Source organism: Canis aureus, chromosome 12 (genome assembly GCF_053574225.1).
Source record: "Canis aureus isolate CA01 chromosome 12, VMU_Caureus_v.1.0, whole genome shotgun sequence".
Classification (NCBI taxonomy): domain Eukaryota; kingdom Metazoa; phylum Chordata; class Mammalia; order Carnivora; family Canidae; genus Canis; species Canis aureus.
Window position 1 is genome coordinate 21,349,719 of NC_135622.1, and position 16,870 is coordinate 21,366,588.

The following is a 16,870-nucleotide window of genomic DNA, read 5'->3' on the forward strand; positions in this document are numbered from 1 at the left end:
ACACACTAAACACATTCTACAGTCATGTTGCTGAAACACTGTGAAGGAGTAGCTCTAAAATCACAGCCCCCGGGGCAGCCCCGGGGCGCAGCGGTTTAGCGCCACCTTCAGCCCGGGCCGTGATCCTGGAGACCTGGGATCAAGTCCCACATCGGGCTCCCTGTGTGGAGCCTGCTTCTCCCTCTGCTTGTGCCTCTCTCTCTCTGTCTCTCATGCATAAATAAATAAAATATTTTTAAAAAAATTAAAAAAAAAAATAAATCACAGCCCCCATTGCCATGATGTATAATTTACAGGAGGAAAAATTCCCATAGTGACCAAGGAAAAGCCTTTATGAAAAGATTACTTCAGGGGGCTCCCCAGCAGATGAGCACACTCTTGCTCTTATACTATCAACCCAAGGTTGATGTGAAATGCTCAGGTGAAAAATTTTCTCTTCTACTGCAGTTAGCAGCACCTGAGTTTCCTTATCATATGCAGATTTATCCAGCCTGAACTTCTGCAAGGCACAGAGGACTCAAAGCTGCATATAATTTCACTCATTCATCATAGTCCAAAATAATCCAGTCAAGGTTCATTGATGCTCCTCAGTGATTTGCAGATGGTGAGAGTGGATTCTAATTTCATTAATTTCTGCTCTTATCTTTATTATTTACTTTTTCTGCTTGCTTTAGAGTGATTTTGATTTTGTCTAGGTTTTTGAGGTAAAGTCCTAGATTATTGGTTTAAAATCTTTTCACTTTTCCAATGCATGCATTTAGTACTCTAAATCTCCCTCTCCATACAGCCTTTAGTTTTGCCATGCATATTCTGCTATGATTTATTTTCATTTTAATTCATTTCAATGTAGTTTTTAAATTTCCCTTGAGCTTTTTTTTGATCTATGTTTTTAAAGATTTTATTTATTTATTTGTGAGAGACAGACAGAGAGAGAGAGGCAGAGACATAGGTAGAGGGAGAAACAGCTCCCTGCAGGGAGCCTGATATGGGACTGGATCCCCACACACAGGATCATGCCCTGAACCAAAGGCAGACTCTCAACCACTGAGCCTCCCAGGTGTCGCTGTTCTATGGATCTAGTGTATTGTTTCATTTTGAAGTATTTGGAGATTTTTGTCTTACTACTTCTAGTTTGTTTCCATTGGGGTTAGAGAATATACCGCATGTTTTAAACTATTTTATATGTTGTCAAAATTTATTTTAGAACTTAAAATATGGTTTAGGTTAGTGTATGTCTGGTGGTCACTTGAAAATAATGTATACTCATGTTTCAGTGGGAAGGTGGAATGTTCTATAAATATCTATTATATCCTATTGGTTGAAGTTGTTATTGAGTTCTATATATTTCCTAATTTTCTTTTTGGCTTTTCTGTCAACTGTTCTGAGAGTGATATTATGATCTCAAACCATGGTTGTGAATTTGTATACACAGTATTCGGCCAATCACTGCTTCTCACATTTTACAGATCTATAGTTTGGTGAATACTAATTTAGGTTTGCTGTATCTTCTTGGGGGATTGACCTTTTATTATCATAGAATATTCTTTTCTCTCAATTTTCTTTGTTCTGATGTCTACTTTATCTCATATTAATATAGCTACCCCTGCCTTTTATTATTTGCATATTTTTCATCCTTTAATTTTCAGTCTACTTATATTTATAATGAATGTCTTTTAGAGAGCCTATAGTTGGTTTGTGTTTTTAACCCACTATGCCTTTTATTTTTATTTAAATTCAATTCCACTGTGCCTTTTAATTTTATACTTAGACCATTCATTTTTATTGTAATTATTTGTTAAGTCATACATCTGTCATTTTATTAATTTAGTTTCATTCTTGTTTTCTTTTGTTTTCCTTTTCCTAGTTTCCCATTACTTGAGTATTTTCCTGAATTATATTTTATCAATAGCATTTTTAATCTATACTGTTTTAATGGTTGATATCAGTATTATATATGTATATTATATATGTATATAAAATTATATATATGTAATATTATATACAATTATTTACCAATTGAGTAGAAACCTTGCCTCTTTTTATAATCATTTACCCTCTTCTATTTATAATTGTCTTAAATATTTCTTCTATAGATGTTTAGAATCATATCATACATATAATTTTAACAATTTATAAAACCAATGGGAGGGCAGCCCGGGTGGCTCAGCAGTTTAGCACTGCCTTCAGCTCACGGTGTGGTTCTGGAGACCTGGGATTGAGTCCCATGTCAGGCTCCCTGCATGGAATGGAGCCTGCTTCTCCCTCTACCTGTGTCTGTGCCTCTCTCTCTCATGAATAAATAAATTAAATCTTTAAAAAAAAAAAAAAACAATGGGAAAATGAAAAGTTTTGTTTTTGTTTTTGCTTACCGTGTTTTATTTCTCTCTGATGTTCCAACGTTCATTCTTTTGTTTTCTTTCTATATTGAGAAATTCCTTTAGCTGTTCTTTTGGAGTAGGTCTGCCAGTGAGAAATTTTCGTAGTTTCCTTTACCTGAGAATTTGTTGATCTCCCTTTCATTCTTGAAGAATGAAATCCTGGATACAGGATTCTGGGTTGACAGTTCTTTTTTTTTTTTTTTTTTTTTTTTTTTTTTTTTTTTTTTGATCAATATTACTTTCTTCTGGACTCCAAGGTTTCCAATCTGTGGTCATGAATAGTTTTTCTCTAAATTATTTTTTTCTCATTTTTCTCTGGTTGCTTTGAAGACTTTTCCTTGTCTAAACTTTCATAAGTTTTATTATAAGGCATTTTGACACTGATGCATTTGCTATTATCTTATTTGGTAATAAGTGATTGCTTAGCTCCCTGAATCTCTAGGTTTAGATCTTCGTTCAAAGTTAGGAAAATTTCAGCAATTATTTCTTTGTATATAGTTTAGTCTCATATTTTCCTCTTATTAGTACTCTTGATGACATGAATGTTAGATCTTCTGTTATAGTTTCATAGACACTTGATGTTTTTATTCAGCCTACTTTCTCTTAAGAGTGTGTCATTTCTATCATTCTGTTTTACATCTCACTGATTTTTTCCTCTGCCCTCTCTGTTCTGCTGTTGAGCCTATTTGCTGAGCTTTAAATTTTGATATAATTTCTAGTTCTAAAGTTTCAATTTGGTCTTTGTAGGTCCTATTTTCTGATACTTTCTACTTTTCTGTTTGTTAAGCTAACTGGTAATTACTCCTTGTAATTTTTATCATGGGAACTTTAAAACTGTTATCACATAGTTCTGTTTTTCTTTTGATGTTGGCATCCATTACTTGTCTTTTCCTTCCTCCTCCCCCTTCAGCTTGAGATCTTCCTGGTAATTGGCATGGCTAATAATCTTTGATTGAAAATTGGACATTTTGTATTTTTATTTTAGCCAGTTTTCTCTACTATTACCTTGGCAGAAGAAAGAAGGTAGAGCATTTTTCCCTGTTATGGCCTTTTGTAGATCTAAGTCCAGATTTTACACTTGGTTATTGTTGACTAACTTCCTCATTACCGTGAAGAGGAAGGACTTCAGGCTCTGCATATAGTCTGTAGTGGTACTACAATGAGGATAGCTTCATTACTACCACTCAGTGATGGTGAAAAGTCTTAGGTCTCTAGGAGACCTCTTCTTATAGTACTTTTGTGGTATGAGAGATGCTTCTCTACTCCCAAGTGGAGGTTAAAGCCCAAGCATCTCACATGATTCCACTAGCACTGCTGGTGGGAAAGAGGTGACTTGTAATTAGATATGGTGAATGAATGTCTTGGTTCCCTACTCAGATTTCTCTTATACTACACTTCAGTAGTATTATTGGGGTACACTGTTATAGTCTCTCAAAGGTAGTAAACTATGTTACCCACTTGACCTTTGTTGATGTACAATGGCTCCAACATATTTTCTGTGGTGTTTGGCTGAAGTACAGTGGTAATTATCTATTGATTTTCTGTCTTTCTAGGTTGCCCTTTCCTGATCTTTTGGCTAGGGGAAATAAAGCTTGTGTTGGTTTTGTTTGTTTTGTCTGAACTTACTGGCATTTATAGTTTGCCAGTGACTTCAGCTTCAAATGTGGGATATTTAAGACAAAAGAAAAACCCAGGGAATTGGTCTCATTCCTCTGGTCCCAGGTCTTAGCCTACCTTCTTCTCTTTTAGAGTTGTACTTATGTTACATAATGACCAGGGCTTTTTATTTATACTTAAGGAATAGAGAAAAATAGATCTACTCCATCTTCCCAGAAGTCCCAATATGTTTTTGAAAACAGCTTCATTATCTAATGACTTCCAAAATTGATGGATTTCTTTCCATCTTTAAGAATATTTTTTGGTTTTAAGAATGTGACAAATATAATTCCTAATTATCTTCTGGTTTTCAATCAAATCTAGTAATCACTTTAGAAATTGTACCATCTTGGAATTATGTTATTTGTGGCTCTAAGACCTATTCTTTTCATTATACTAACAATACTCAGGTAGCATTATCTATTAGAGTAGTGAAAATGAAACTTAGGCAACACAGGATTGAAGCATGAAAGTGACGAGAGTAAATAGGTAAGTTGGACAACTTTTCTGAAACTTCTGAATCAGAGAGAAAGGAGAGTATAAGATTGGTCAATGGGAAAGAAGGTTTTTATGAAGGAAAAACTTGGACACTATTTATAGTTAGCAGATAAGAAGCCCAAGGATTAGAATAAAGGTAAAGAAAGGATTACAATAATTCTGAAAGAAATGTAAGGTTGTTGGGACTTGGCACACCATAATAGATATTGGCTTTGAATAGCTAGAACCTCAATCCAACTTCCACTGTAAATGAGAGGTAAGTGTCAGTCTGAGATTGCAATAAATTAGCAAATGCAAATGCGAGGAGTTGAGGAAGATCATCACAGGTAGTTGCAATTGCTAAGTTTTAGGTAAGGTATTTCCCTGAGCTGAAGAGAACCATGGATATATGGGAGGTTAAAGTGAGTAGTGACATTTTAGGAGTCAGTGATGGAAATGGAGATGCAGCTTAAGTGATCTCCATCAAGTACAGTGATTGAAAGATGGACACTAATAATCTGTTTAAATTTATTCTGTATTATTTTGTGTATCCCGTGACATTTAGTTAAAATAGTTTCTATTTTCAATCCAAGCTTTATATAGTTCACTGGGGAATAAAGATAGATGGGAAAGGATAATTGTATATGTGAGAGAATGGTTTAAATGATAAACACTGTATCTAAGCTAAGCAGGAAAATAAGTGAGCCTTGGAAAGTCTAGAGAGGTTACAAGAAAATGAAGAGTTATAGGAATCATGGAGTTTTATGTTAAAGAATGGCTTTAAAGAGAGGAATAAAGAGATGGAAGGGCAAAAACTGGGCAAATAATAGGGCATGATAAAGATGTCTACCTATCCACACAAGAGTTGTGCCCTCCATTTGCAGTGGAAACACTTAATGCCTTTGTCCCTGAGTAAATCCTTAAAGCAAAGTACTATTTCCCCTCCTTTGCCTCGCCAATCACAATAATCTATTTCGGAATTTTCATAAGTCACAAACTGTAATTGTGTTAAGTAACTAAGGTGTGGAGTCTATGTTAAAATAGCCAGCAAAATATCCTAAATAAGAACTTGGACTCAAGATTTCTGAGGTATCATGGATCTGAGTGGTAGTTCCATCTTGGAAGAATTCAGAAATATCTTACTGTGGTTCTTTAAAGCCTTTTTTCTTACAACTGGGTTTTGGTGGGTAGTCAATAATCATGTCTTGAATTTTCTACAGGCTGATCCTACTCCTAAACTGAGGAGTTACATGTAAAAATTATCTCCCAGTCTTCCAGAGTAATTAAAAGTATAGGCATACTTCATTTTATTGTGCTTGATAGATATTGCCTTTCTTACAAGTTGAGGGTGGCAACCCACCCTGTCTCCATCCAGTCTATTAGTACCATTTATCCAACAGCATTTGCAGCCTTCAGGTCTATGTGTCTATTCTGATAATTCTATTTTAAACTTTTTATTATTATATGTGTTACAGTGATTGGTAATCAGTGATAATGTCTTACTGAAAGTTCAGTTTTTAGTAATGTAATTAAGATATAAATATATATATTTACACATAATTACCTTGCATACTTTCTAAACTATGCTATAGTGTAAACATTACTTTTATAAGCATTGGGAAACCCAAAAAGTTCATTTGACTTGTTCTGTTACAATAGTCACTTTATTATGGTGGTCTGGAATGGAACCCCCATTATCTCCAAGGTATGCCTATATATGAAAAAAGTTATAATGCATTTTCTGATTAGATAAAAATTATTTAAACTAAAAGCTTCTATTTTTGTCAACTATTACCTATATGGAGTATGCTTAACTGAGTAACATGCTAGGCACTACCTCAGATCCCTTGAGCAAAATAAAGTATTCCTGTATTGTCTTTTAAGGCACCATATAAGGTATATATGGTTACTCACATCACTTTTGTTTAAATGGCACATGCAAGTTTGGGGCCAGTACTTAGTTGCTTGATAAAATGTTATCTGGGTAGAAAGCTGTCACCAGAGGTCCTGATTCTTGATTTTTCTACCCCATAATGCTCAGATTATGCAGAGAATTAAGATTAAGCAATATTTAATAAAATTTCTTTCAAAGGGCCAGAAAATTATCTAGTTACTCCTCATAACCCAATGTAGGTAGATTATAAGACATGACTTCTAGGTTACTCAACCACTTAACTTCTCACCTGAAAAAAAAAATCCTCAATTTCAATATTTCTCTATTAACAAGCAAGCACCAAAAATAGAATTAACCAGGCATAGTCTTGAGAAGCCAAGAACAGAACAAAAATGTTTTTGTTCCTCACGGTAGATACTTTATTTCTATAGATTCAGTCATAAATTGTTTTAGCTTTTTTGATGGTGACATCCACAAATAATCAGTTTTGATGGTGACATCCACAAATAATCCATATTTAGTTTGCTGCGAAATCTATTATTCAACTCTTAAATATCTTAAATATATATATTTTCATTTTCTCCCAACTTATACCTAGGCACTTAGTTTTGAAGTTCTGGGGGATGATAGTTTAATTAAAAATGTGACCTGAGGATCCGTTCAAAATCATACAATATAGTTAAACTTTATATAGAGCACACAACCTCTGTGTGCATTGGAGCAACAAGCTATATAAGATACTTGACACAGGTTTCAAATTTAGTGTGCCTACTTAGTCACAAATTCTACAGCTGAGGGTCTTCACCTAAATAGGTGACACAATGATACATTATTTTCTTGACTGTTGTATTTGTTATGCTTCTTGTGTAAATACTAGTCAAACAAATCAATAAGCACAGAATACACTAAATACTCTATAATGTATAATACTCTATCTTGTAGCTGTACATATAAAATCACTGACTTCATCTACTCTTCTCTCCTTTAATCCACTCCTCTCACTTAATCCCATTATATCTAAGACTGTACATATGTTTTCACTAATACACTAGAGTATAAAAAACCTGGGATTTCAGAAATACTTATTCAAAGTATTATTCTACAAATCTATGTAAAACTAGTTATCTTCCAAAGATAATTAAATATTAACATTAAAACACAAAGAAGATGACATTTGGAAATGAATATTGAAAGTGATCTATAAAGATTTCCATTTCTGGCTGTGTTAGAGTTACTTGTATAGAACTTGCCCATCTATGAAAAACAAGTATAAAACTGGACAAATGAGATAAAACAGATATTGGACAATAGGCAGCTCAGTATCCTAAATCCTTGAGTAAGGGAAAAGAAGAGATGGGCCCTGGTTTTATGCCTACAGAGACTTCTTCATTTTTAGTAAAGGGAGAGTACAATTAGAGCATAGTGATTTTGTTGAACTGAGGATAAAAAGATCCAAGTTTGGAGAAACTGAAGTAACTAGACTTCACAGGGTACAGTATCTGAAAATAGGACTATACAGATAAAGAATTCTGGAAATATATGTACACTTCACATTGCATCTTTGCTGAATAATACACCAAAAAATCTGAGACAATCTGTTACCAGTAGTTCTGGACTAAAAGAATGCTATTTTTTTTTTTTTATATCCATATTGAAGGAAATGTTAGACAACAGAAATTCAGATCTTAACAAAGAAAGAATACCATAAGTGGTATGCATAATTATAGGAGACTTTTCCTATCATTTAATAGTGAAATATAACTGACAGTAAAGAATAACACACTGAGGGTTTTATAATCTATATAGAAGTAGTATCTTTAAAAACAATAGGACTAAGTAGTAATAGGACTACGTAGTAAAAAGTGAAAATATACTTAATGTGTTTCTCAAACTGTGTAAAGTGGAATAATAGTTATACAAGACCATAATAAGTTTATTTTGTAAATCTAGAGCAATACTGAAAAATTTTAAAAAGGAGACAAAATGGAATATAAAAATGATTTAAAAAGACAAGACTGAATGTAAGAAAAAACAAATAGAATCCAAGTATCAAAGATTACCATCTTAGATAAAAGCTCATCAGTTACATTAAAGGCAGTCTATATATTTTTTCAAGTGTCAAACCAGACTAGAAAAAAAAAAAAAAAAAGGAAAAGCAAAACACAAGTTAAGTCCATTTTTAGTTATAAGTTTGCAGATAGGTAAAAGGGGATTAAGACATTTATTTATATGTTATGCTAACTCTATAAAAAAACCCACATAGGTTATGTTAATATGAGAAAAAGTAGATTTCAGTATAAAGAATGATACCAGGGATTAAAAAAAAAAAAAAAAGAACATTTAGTAATAACAAAAGGATCGATTCAGCAAGGAAAAAAAAAAGAAAAAAAAACACCTTTTTATATGTTCTTAGTTACAGAGCTTTCAAATACATGGAACAAAAAATGGATAAAACTAAAATAAGAAATTGGGAAAGCCACCATTGTAGTTAAATAATTCAATACTTTTTCAGTTATTGGTGGAAAAAATATGTGGAAAGTCAGTAAAGATATAGAAGTTTTGAACAATATTATCAGCCAATTTGGCCTAATTGACACTTAAGGAATATCCCACTAAAATCTGTAGAATTTCCATTCTTTTCAGGTGCACATGGAATATTTATCAAATTAGACCATAATCAGGGTTATAAAAAAGACCATAAAGTTAAAAGAAATCACAGGAGGTATGATTATTTATCGTATGCAAAGTAAACTAAAAATGAATGACAGGAAGCTATCTGGAAAAATAACAAGTATTTGGAAATTAAACAATATACCTCCAAAAGACTTATAGACTGTAGAAAAGATTACAAGGAAATACAAATTTTTCTATTGAATGCTAAATATAAGTTGTGTGATGCTGTTCAAACTGTGCAAAGAAAATTTATATATAGAAATACCTTTGAAAAGAAGGCTTGAAAAGAAGGCTTAAAATAATTTATCTAAATTTCTATTTTAAGAAAGATAAAGAAGAAATTGAAAGTAAGCAGGAAAAAAAGGAATAGGAAATCAGAAATCAATGAAATTAAACACAAACAGTAAGAAAGAAATCCCAAAACTTGTTATTTAGGGAAAAAACCTTAATATTACACTTTAGCTGGACTTCTAAAGCTATTTAAAAAATTACTAATGGCTGTAACAAAAGAGGGGCATCATTATAGATCTCACAAATATTAAAATGATATGGCATTATAAAGAGTTTTATGCTATTCCATCATCATTTTGCTAACAAGGATAGATTTCTGAAAAAGATCAGTTACTGAAGCTAACAAAAAAAAAAAAACTTACAAAAGTCAGAACACTACTATATTACCTAAAGAACTTGAACTTGTAAGTAAATAAATACTTCCTATAAAGAACACTTCAGGTTCAGAAAGTCTCACTGGTGAATTTAATTGAATAATGATGGAAAAAATACTACCAATCCTACACAAACTTTCAGAAAATAGAATACTTTCTGAATCATTTTAGGAGCCCTGCATTACACGGGTAATGAAACTATAAATGACAAAGAAAACTGCAAACCAGTATCTTCAACATGAACACAGAAATCTTTAATAAAATCAAATCCAGCAATATCTAAGAAAGGAAGATATATCAAAAGCCAGGGTTTATCTCAAGAATCCAAAGTCTGGTTCCTATTTGGAAATTCCATTAATGCAATTCACCATAAAATACAACAAAAGAGAAAAAAGCCCATGTGATTGAGAGGCATTTAACAAAAATTAGTTACTGTTCATGACACAATCTTTCTGAAACCTGGGAACAAAAGAGAAATTCCTCTGATAACACTATCTGTAAGAATTTACAGCTATCATCATAGCCAACGGAAAAAAAAAAAAAAAAAACTAAATGGTTTTCTCTACAACTGAAAAGAATGCAAGGATTTCCATGTCACCACTTTTATTCAACTTTATACTAGAAGCCCTGGTTAGTGCCAAAAGAAATTACAGCCATACAGTCATTTTTGAATGGAAGTAATTAAATGTTCTCTATTTGCAGTTAACATGATTATGTATATAGGAAATTCTCAGCAACCTCCCAAAGATACTAGATATAATAATTTAATAAATGAATAGGATATTTGGCTTATAGACAAAATTAGAGTTTCTATGTGCTATAAATGATTCTTTGGAAAACTAGATTAAAAAGTCCCAAAATATACTTTTAGAGATGAATTAAAATATATGCAATACCTGTACAAAAACATCCTTCAAAATACTGAACAAAATTAAAGTTCTAAATAAATAGATACATTCATGGATTAGATTCAAGAGTATAAAGATTTTAAATATTTTCCAATTAATCTATAGATTCAGCACTATCTCCATCAAAATCCAGCAAGTTTTTTTTGTAGAAATTGGAAGTAGGATTTAAAAATGCATATGATAAATAGGACTTAAAGTAGACAAAAGAATCTTGCAAAGGTAAAAAAAGGAGGACTTACAATACTTAGCTTCAAGATTTATATAATGCTACAGTAATCAAAGCAGTGTTGTATTGCTATAAGGATAGACATGTAAATCACCAGAATAGAGAATACAGAAATATAATCACACTTCTATGGTGATTTTTAACAAATCTGCCGCGTTACTTAAATGGGAAAAAGATAGTCTTTTCAACAAAAGGTGAAGGAACAAGTGGTTCCAATCGAGGGGAGAGAGGGTGGGGATGAGCCCTGACATTTATCTCCCCCTAATCACAAAATTAATATGTAAATAGATCATGGAGCTAAATGTAAAATCTAAAGCTATCTGATCCCTGTAAGTAAATATAGTGGAAAAATCTTTGCAGCCTTGGCATTTCTTAGGAAAACATTTCTGAAGACACAAAAAGTATTAACAATAAAGAAACAAAATAAATGGCACTAATGTTTTCTAAGAAATCTGCTCATCAAGAACATCATTAAGAAAAATAAAGCAACAAAACAGACTGGAAGAAAATACTTGCAATAGATATAACTGGCAAAAGATTCTGTTTTGAATATATCAGGAACTCCTAACCTCAATAAGGAGAGAAACCACTGCCAAGTGGCAAAACATTTGAACAGACATCTTGCAAAAGAACATGTAACAGAGGCTAATGTGCATAAAAGAGCTACTTAACAAAATTAATCATCAGGAAAATGTAAATTATAATATTTATATTTTTATAATTCTCACTAGACAGTTAAAACTAAAAATAATATCAAATATACCAGGTGTTGGCAAGGATATAGAACAAATGGAACTCTCAATACATTGCTGGTGGGAGTGTAAAAAGAAACAACCCTTGTGAAAATCAGTTTGGCACTCAAAAGTTAAGTATACGACATAGCACTTCTACCCGTAGTTATTTCCTCAAGAGATAGATATTCTCTGTCCACAGGAAGACTTATAGCTAAATGCTCATTATAACTTAATTCGAAAGAATAAAAAACTGAAAACAACCCAGATATTCATCAGCAGGTGCAACAGGGATATAGATTGTGATATCATAAAATACTACTCAGCAATAAGAATGATTTACTGTTATGTGATAAATGGATGATTTTTTTAAAATGCTGAGTGATAGAGGATAAACACTGAAGGATGCATACTATTTACTTTCATTGATAGAAAATCCTATTAAAATGAAAACTAACCTAAATCAACAAAAAGCAAAAACAGTGGTTGCCTCAAGGAGGGGTGAGTTGTAATCATTAACACCTAGCAAGAGGGAGGGAGGGAGCAGCTTCCTATATTGTATTAGTTTGTCCCAAGGGTTGACAACACACTATCACAAATGTAGCAATATAAAGCGACACTTAGTTTATCATCTCACAACTGTAGGTCTTAGGTCCAGGTACAAAATGGCTTCCTGGTTTTCTATCCCATGTTCCACAAGGTTGAAATCAAGTTTTCAGCAGTGATGTGTTCTTTTCTGGAGGCTCTGAAGATGAATTCCCTTTCAAGCTCAATTAAGCTTTCAGAAAAATTTACTGCCATGCGTCTGTAGGAATGAAGTCCCATGTCCCTTCTGGCAAAGGGATCCTTTGAATGAAGTCCCATGTCCCTTCAGCAAAGGTCAATCTTAGCTTCCAAAAGCGTTCCTTGACTCATCACCTCTTCCTTCTAATTTCAAAACACCAAAGGCAAGTTGAGGCCCTCTCATGAGTCTCTCTGACCTTCCCTTGCTTCTCATGTCTCCTACTCTTCCACCTCACCTTCTGCTTTTAAGGGCTTGGGTGACATGATTGGACCCACCCAATAATCTGGGAAAATCTCCATCAGCTGACTAGTAATCTTAATTACATCCACTCTGCAAATTCCCTTCACAGAAGTATCTCCCTAGTGTATGGCTGAATAACCAGGAGCTGGAATCTTGGGGTGAAGGGACTCTTTAGAATTCTACCTAACACACATCTTGATTGGGGTAGTGGTAACATAGGTGTATTCATTTTGCCAATGTGCTTCAGATTTTTCACTTAATTTCATTACATATAACAGATCTTAGTAAATTAGCTTTAAAAGGTTAAAAAAAAAAAGAATCTACAGAATATTTATTGTGGTGAATGGAAATATAGAAGAAAGTCATATGCTATGGTTTAGGAGAAATGAAAGACTGTCATTATATAATGTCTTTAATAAAGCTTAGTGCATTTAGCATTTAATATAAACACATGTGCATATACACATTTGCACTCGATTAACTGATAAAGATGTCAATTCAATTGTTTCTCAAGTGACTCTTTTTAGAAAAATTTTACCTGATTTGAGAGGAAAAAAAAAAACAAACCCACCCACCAACTGCAAGAATAGCCAGATTAGAAATAAACTTACAACCTTCTTGAGCAATGTATGTCAGTTCTCCATAAGCTTGTATAAATAAATATAGATGCCATTCAAACCAACTACATGAGTCCTTTTGAAATATGGTGAAGGGGGAATAAGACTTCACAGGCTGAGAATAGTTTCTAGAACAGTACTATTCAATAGAAATGTAAGTTACATAAGTGATTTTAAACATTTTAGTAGCCACTTTATAAAGTTATAAAAAAAGAGATGAAATTAATTTTAACAACATGGTTTATTTAACCTATCCAAAATATTATAATTTTAACATATAATCAATGTATTTTACATTAAAAAAATAAATCCTTGGAATTCTATGTCTTTAAAATAGATGAAATCAGAGAGGGAGACAAACATAAGAAACTCTAACTCTAGGAAACAAACAGGATTGCTGGAGGGGAAGAGGGTGAGATTGGAGTAGCTGGGTAATGATTATTAAAGAGGGCACTTGATGTAATGAGCACTGTGTATTATATGCAACTGATGAATCACTAAGCTCTACCTCTGGAACTAATAATACTCTATATGTTAAGAAATTGAATTTAAATAAAATAAGATTAAAAAACAAAAAAATAGTAAGCATGGTGCTTGATTTCATGTGTCAATTTGGAGGATGTTTTTGGATGAGATTAACATTTAAATTTATGAGCTTTGGGTAAAGTACTTGCTCTCCATAATGTAGGTGGGCTTCATTCCATTAGTTGAAGGCCTGAATAGAAGAAAAAATTCTAGCCTTCTCAACAGGGAATTCTTCAGCAGACTGCCTTTGAACTTCATCTACATCGTCATTCCTCCTGGCTCCAGCCTTCAGATTGGTATTGCATTGGCTTTCCTGGGTCTCCAGCTTGCCAGCCACACAGTAGATTTGGACTTACCAGCCTCTATAATCATGTGAGCCAATTCCTTATAATAAATTTTTCTCTTAATTTCTCTCTCTCTATATAGATATAGATAGGTAGCAGATATAGATTGAGATTTAAATATATAGATATGTGTTTACACACACAAATACACATACATATATAGATGTATCTGTATAAATTCAGTATAAAATAAACCTTAAATATAAAAGTTCTTCAGAAAACAGAATCAATTGTCTATCTACTGTTGACTCTGTTTCTCTGGAGAGCCTTTATATTTTATACATTCAGTACATATAAATTCAATGAACTCATTTAATTTCTTAGTTGCCCCAGCAGCATTTTAAGTGCTCAGTAGTCACAGGTAGTTAGTTAATGGCCACCATAATGGTCTGGAGCAAGTATTGGCAAACTTTTTCAGTAAAGGGTCAAATGGTTAATATTTTAGGCCTTGATATGATTTCTGCTGCAACTACTCAACTCTATTGTTGTAGCCAAGAAGCAGCCATAGACAATATGTAAACAAGTGGGTGTGGCTATCTTCCAATAAAACTTTGTTTATAAAATTAGGCAGCAAACCAGATTTGTCTAGTCACCTATCATTTGCCAACCCATATGCTAAAGGAATTGAAGCAATTTTCTGGCTCCGTGATACTATGATTAAAGACAGATTCTGCAGGGGCACCTGGGCAGCTCAGTTGATTAAGTACCTGCCTTCAGCTCAGATCCTGATCCTAGGGTCCTGGAATCCAGCCTCTCATAGGGCTCCCTGCTCAGCAGAGTCTGCTTCTCCCTCTCCCTCTGCCCTCCCCACCCTCCGCACTTGTACTCTCTCTCTCTTTCTTTCTCTCTCTCGCAAACAAACAAGATTCAAAAAAAAGACAGCTGTTGCATTTCATTAAATTTGTTTATCCTGAAGAGTATCCTTTCAAAAGCCAATGTAATTCTGTCAGCTTTACCTCTTTTTGTTGAATGTCAAATAGATCAAAAGTTTACAGGATTAAGACATTCACTGATATATAGATAATTTAGAGTACTTAAATATTAATGTAGTCATGATATTAAAGGGAAAAATAGAACATTTTAGTATATTTTACTTCCTTCTTAGAAGAGTTTCCTATAAAGAATATTTACACCATAGCACATCCTCTTTCTTATCACTTTAGTTTTAGCATCCAAAAGATGTGACAAAAGCAGGGCTTCCTAGATTCACAAATCATTCTAAATAGAAAGGTAGGAGGAGAGCAGACACAAATTACAGTGGACTTTGAAATCGGTATGTAATCTGTAAGCATGTATGTACTTCATATTCTGGCTTGAAGACAGACTTTGACATTTCGTCATGATGCCCCTCCCCCCCGCCCCTTGAAGGTGTGGGATGCATGGGCACCCATGCATATTGGAATTAGTTCCAGATACATCAGCAAATTATTAATTGGAAAGTTCTTTCCCAATGTTATAAGTTCAATATGACTTTGGAAACTGTGGCCAAGAACTGGGACCAATGTCAACTGGTAAAGAATGCCAACTGAGAAAAGTCCAAATGTTTCTTTTATCTTCAGGGCCACTGTGAACTCTGCAATGTGCACTGGGAATTTGCTTTGAGATGACTTCTAGACAATAACCTTGACAAATTCAGGCAGTTTAGACAGAACTGTTACCATGATTATTTTGTCTGAATGGATGGTTAGGTCAAGTAATTAAGTAATTAATCAGACACTCAATCACTCCTTAAGTCACTTAATTAACATGATGCTTAAAAATGTGAAGCATAGATGCTCCTAAGGATGACATAGTCATAAAATGTAGTCACTGCCTTCTAAGAGCATTCTCTTATTATCTGTTTGGCTCTCTTCTCCTTTCCTTCCTCCTTCTTCCCTCCCTCCCTCCCTTCCTCCCTGCCTCCCTCCCTCCCTTCCTCCCTCCCTCCCTCCCTTCCTCTCTTCCTTCCTTCCTTCCTTCCTTCTTTCCTTCCTTCCTTCCTTCCTTCCTTCCTTCCTTCCTTCCTTCCTTCCTTCCTTCCTTCCTATGTTCCTTCCTTCCAAATATCCTGTATAGTTTATAATCCACAATGTAATTCAGGTTCACACACTGTCTTTGGTTAATACATAAAGGAGTCTACATTTTGATGAGGTACTTGCACTTGTGCCCTATGATTTTGTGAAAAAAATTCTTCTGATTTTTCCTCTAGATATGAGGCACTTTGGGTTTTCATGCCCTTGGAAATGTAAATACTTTGACCTTTCTTCCAGGTCTTTGAAAAATGTATATGAAATGTTGGAAACCATTCTGGCTTTTTCCCCCTTGTCTTATTGCTGATCATCTATAAGGAGTCTATTTAAGGTTTTAACACAATTTGGAATATGCACAAGTCTCTTACTGTGTGAGATTATAAATTCTAGCTGACAGGAATTGCTAAACTGTAATTATCAGTGTTAGTCTGTTTTGTTTTTGACAGATACTTGAACCTTTGGCATTAAAGAGTGTTCTTTATCCTGTCCTTGTTCCCAGTGGGACCCTGAACAAGCTGAAGTCAGTATGTCAGTAGTTCCCAGGTTCTATAGTCAAAATATTATTTCTTGATCTCACCATCCATTCTCATGACTTGTGAGAACCTTCCTTTAACTTGTTGTGAATTAACTTAATTAACTTTTTTGTTTTCTATGGTAATGAAGGCTCCTATGTTTAAACAAAACATATTTCCTATAGCAAAAGTTATTGATGGCTTATGTCCCTTTATCCCACCTCTGAATTT